The sequence below is a fragment of the Passer domesticus genome, chromosome 9 (assembly GCF_036417665.1).
Source record: "Passer domesticus isolate bPasDom1 chromosome 9, bPasDom1.hap1, whole genome shotgun sequence".
NCBI classification, from domain to species: domain Eukaryota; kingdom Metazoa; phylum Chordata; class Aves; order Passeriformes; family Passeridae; genus Passer; species Passer domesticus.
The window spans coordinates 1,576,312-1,581,142 of record NC_087482.1 but is presented as its reverse complement, the minus strand read 5'-3'; the positions used below and the strand labels follow the sequence as shown (position 1 = coordinate 1,581,142).

General features: G+C 56.7%; 1 long non-coding RNA gene across 1 annotated transcript; it reads right to left on the bottom strand.

The window, feature by feature from the left end:
* Positions 1-509: 509 nt before the first annotated feature.
* On the bottom strand, positions 510-3,786 carry LOC135307016 (uncharacterized). Its single transcript, XR_010367767.1, has 3 exons — positions 3,706-3,786; positions 1,384-1,549; positions 510-858 (listed from the first exon to the last, which is right to left on the bottom strand). It is a non-coding gene; the product is annotated as an uncharacterized LOC135307016 (long non-coding RNA).
* Positions 3,787-4,831: the final 1,045 nt, after the last annotated feature.

Genomic DNA, 4,831 nt, shown 5'->3' with positions numbered 1-4,831 from the left:
GAAATGTCTCAACAAGAAATATTTCTAAATATTTCTAAAAATTAAAAGTGCAGAAAAAATAGGGTTGCCTTTTCAGGATTCTAAAACTACTCTGTAAAGTCCTTAACTACTGCACTACTCAGGAATAAATATTTAGGGATGTCTCTCTACAGTAAATAAATTTTAAAATATTTTTTAAAAAGTCAAATTTCTAAAAATGAAAAACAAAGACAAAATAGTGTCACTTGTTCTCAGGAGCCCCACGCTGCTGCCTGCCCCCAGGCTCCCCCAGCCCATCGAGACACTGCCGCTGGTCACAGCAGCCCCTGCCTGGCTCCTGCCTGCCCACACCGTGGCCATTCCCAGCTGCCCCTGGGCACGGAGCTCAGCCAGTGCTGGTGCCAGGTGGGCTTTGCTGCTGCTACCTCCAGACACTGGGGTGACAGCTCCATCTCTGTAGTGCAAGAGAAGAAGGGGCCATCGCCTACCCTGGCGGGGCAGCAGGGCTTAACTCTGGTGTTGTTTAGAGGGCAAGGCCAGGGAGCTCAGGGGCAGAGGAAGGGATGTGTTGGTCTCAGGAGGGGCTGGAGGGTGCTCAGCTGGGCCTGGGGTCTCCAGAAGAACTTGAGAATTGGCTGGGATGGGATGCAGGGAGATCAAAAAAGGGATGAAGTCATCTTGGGGAGACCCATGGGGAGAGCAGGTGGCAGTGGGATCTACAGGGTAAAAGGAGGTTTCCTTGTAGATGGCTGATCTTCGGTTCCCTACACAGAACAGGTGAGAGGGCTGTCCAGGCCCTTATGACGGCCAGAGGAGCAGCTCAAGCTGTCTGGGAGTGAGGTGCAGCCACCGTCTTTAAACTCCTGTCCAGAGGTGCTCCTGTGGAGAGAGGAGGTGGCTGAGGCCCCAGCTGCCAGTGGCACACAGGGAGCCTCCTGCACAGCAGGGCCCAGAGCTGGCAAGGCTCCCCAGCACGGCTGGAGCTGCTGGCACAGCTGGGCCCAGCTGGACAGCTGCCCCTCAAGGCCCTGGCCAGCAGGGCACGGCTCTGGGCAGGGTCCCTGGCCAGGAGCGGGCCCCACAGCGCCTCTGCCTTTCAAGGGCAATCTCGGCCCTGCTCTTTCTCCTCCCCACCTCCCTCTGCCTCTGTCCTGTGCCCCTGGGGCTGCTCTTGGCCAGGCAGCCTCAGTGGGAGCCAGCTCTGGCTGCAGCCCCAGCGGGACCCCCAGGACAAGGCCCAGCAATTGAGAGGCCAATGGAAGCACTGGGCAGCAGCAGAACCCTCAGCAGCGTTATTTGGACAACCATGGACTGGCCACAACTCCAATGCAGCCTCAATGGGAATGCTTCCTGTCTACATCAGACCTTAAAAAGAAACTCTTTCAGGGAAAGATGACCACTCACCATTTCTTCTTCCAGTTACACCAGATTCTGACACAGCACAATATGAGAACAAGGTCCAACAGAAGTAGGCCTGCCATTAACCCTGCCCAGCAGCCTGTTCCCATATAGAAGACATTTCCTAGGCCTTTCTGGGCATCAGGAACATGTGTTGTGGTGCCGGCTGCGTCTGTGGGAGCAATGGGGAGCGTGAGCCCGTGCTGTGCTGCACTGCTGAGCTGGCAGCACGGTGGATACGGGCAGGACGTTCTCTGTTTCCCCCAGAGCTGGGGCCTGCAGGCACCTTGCCGGCCCTTGGCACAGGCTGTGCCAGCCAACAAAGCCCAGCAGGCCGGGAGGAGAGCCCGGGGGCAGCGCAGTGTTTTGCCCCACTTGTCCATCTCCCCAAAGACCTGCCCTTTTGCTCACTGTTCCTCCTCCCATTGCATGTCAGTCCCTCTCCAAGCCTGCCCCTTGCTCTTGAAATTTCCCTATCAATTTTGTATCCTTCGGAATCCCATTGGTTTGTTTAAGTTCTTCCCCTCCCCTGTAATCCCCAATTGGTTTAAACCTTGTATTCCCCGCCTGGTGTTCCACCCTCAGTTTCTCCCAATTGGCTAAAGATTGGATCCTCCCCTGGGACCCTGCCAAGTCTGTAAGTTGGTGTATGCCTTTAATGCAGTGTTGGTCTGGCCCTGGTCGTCTGTAGAGTAATCACCTTAGGAAAACATAGAGCAGACCTCACCCCGTTCCTTGTCCCTACCCTCAGGGCAGTCCTACCCCCAAGGCAGTCCACCTGTGCTGTAGAGCAGCTGTGCCCTGCAGCCACAGCCCAGATTCGACAGTTTTCTGGGGGCGGCCCAGTGCCACTGTGGGTGTGGGCAGCTAGTGGGGCTGAAGAAATGGGGCAACACAGCACTTCCCAAATCAGCTCTTCTGCTGCAATAAAGAGATGGAGCTGTGACCCAGTGTCCTGGTGGTAGCACAAGCAAAGCCCAACTGGCAGCAGCACTGGCTGAGCTCCATGCCCAGGAGCAGCCGTGGATGCCAGGACTGGGCCCAGCTGTGCAGGAGGGTCCCTGTTTGCCACTGGCAACTGGGACCTCAGCCACCTCCTCTCTACACAGGTGCTCCTGTGCATATTCAGAAGACAAGCAGAAAAGCAGAGGCAATGAGAACTTGACAGTTTATGCCAGGTCTTCGCTTCTGCCCCTATCTGCCCTGCTGTGGCTGCATCAACATCATGAGGCCGTCCCAAAACCCACCCCTCCACAACGAGACCCTCTCCCCCTGAGCCCCCTGGTCCTGTTCCCCAGCCAAGACTGAAGGTGGGCAGCCCTTGTCTGGCAGGGCAGGGTTTGCCCACATTTTATGTTTAAATAAAGAGTTGGAGTTGTAACAACTATTTCCAGGTGGTAGCAGCAGCAAAGCCCACCAGGCACCAGCACTGGCTGAGCTCCGTGCCCAGGAGCAGCCGTGGATGGCCACGATGTGGGCAGGCAGGAGCCAGGCAGGGGCTGCTGTGCCCAGCAGCAGGGCCCCGAGGGGATGGGGGAGCCCATGCTGAGCATCCCTGGGCTGAGGCCACATTTCCTTCTGTGCCACCATCTGGGCCTGGACCCCGTCCAGGGGCATGCCCAGGAAAAGAGGGAAACCACCTAGAAAGTGCTTGCCTTGAGATCAATGGAATGAGGCTGGACTCTGAAGGAAGTCCTTCATAGCCTGAGGGGTGAGCTCAGAGCCCAGAGACAGAGACTGAGCCTGAGCCTGTGGCACCCGCAGATCTCTTATGAGCAGAGAGGCCATTTGCCCCCAAGCCTCATCTGTTCCCCCAGGGCCACGTGGTGAGCACACACAGAAGATGGCTCAGCCCTGTTGCTGCTCCCTGAGTCTTATGTTTTGGTCCCTCTGAAGGCATGCAGGGGCTTTGGATCATCTCTGTGCTGTGCAAGAGTCTGGGGGCACCCAAAAATTGTGCAGGGAATTTACTGTATGTGGAAAGGTGTGCAGGGGCCGAGGGACACCTGTAAGTTGAGCAGGGGTCCCGGGTCTCTTGTGATGGCACACAGGGGGATTTTAGGATGGCTGAAGGTATAGCCTAAAGTGTGCAGCTCCCCTGATGGCCTGTGTTGCATTACTTTTGTAAGCTATGGCATCAAGTCCTCCACTTTTGAAATAGGGGTCAAAGGCCAGCACAGCGCACAGCACGGACTTGGTGGGAGCGGGGCAGGGCTGGGGCTGCCTGCAATAGTGGGAATGGCCAATGTGAGCTGAATTTTGGACATGACATTGCTTTGGCATGTAGAACCATGAAATGTCTCACGTGTCCAATATTGTATAACTCACTTCTTGTGAAAAAGAGCTAGATTGCACATAGCTACCAGCAGGGACACACTCTCCTTGCTGGAAGGGCACCTCTTGAGATCCATTCCCACAAAATTCTGCCCCGGCCATGAGGTCACAGCAGGCTCAGGGGTCACAGCAGGCTGAGGACACAGCAGGCTCTGAGGTCACAGAGGTGCCAGAGGTGCCAGAGCCCCGTGGTTGCACAGCAGCACAAGGAGCCAGCAGTCAGTCCCTGAGCACAACCGTTGCGGCAGCAGCGGCGGTGGCAGCAGCGGTGCTGACATTGGGACAGCGGTGTCGTGACAGCGGTGGCAGCAAGAGCTGTGGGACTGGCAGAGGGCAAGGCACCATGGCCCTTGCTCTGCGCCTCTTCCTCCTACTACTCCTGGCCGTGGCCCTGCCTGACAGGGCTGCCCAGGCTGCTCCACTGCAAGTGTGGCGAGCAGGTGAGCCGGCAGCCTGGCTGCCCTTTCCCGGGACAGCGCTCCCTGCTCCCCAGGAAGCGCTGGGGATGGTTTTGCCTGGGGCTTTAGGGAGGGTTTCCTCTGTGGGAGGGACAGAGCCCCCACGGGGCCTGGGCGGCTCCAGCCACCACCCCAGGGATGTTACACAGGGCCTGCAAAGAGGGTGGAGAGTGACCAGAGCCATTCCAGAGCTCCCCAGACCCCTGTGCACCTTTGGCCTTGTCCACTGACATCTGGCAGCCAAGGCCTTACCCGACCCCCTTGCAGTGCCCAGTTCACTAAGGCAGAGGGGAATCTCAGCACACCATGGAAATGGTTCTGATCTGATCTGTGCTCCCCTCTAGACGAGCATGCTAGGAAGGCTTTTCCAGCAGCTTGGCTTAATGAAGATTTCCAGGGTCTTAACCCTCCAGCAGGTATGTTGTCAATGTTGCTAAAAGAATAAGCATTGAGAACCTGTCAGGAAGCAGGTGACAGGAGTTTCTGTGGCTGTTGAGTTACAGGTGTGTCTGCAGGAAAGACTTTTCAGGCTCCTTTCCTGGTTGCTGCACACAAGCCCCGCTCCCATGGCAGGGGTGAGTAGTGTGTCCCTGCTGATGCCTCAGGCTGAGCCCTGGTTCTATGGGATCCATTCACCTGAAATGCAAATACTTCTCTTAAGG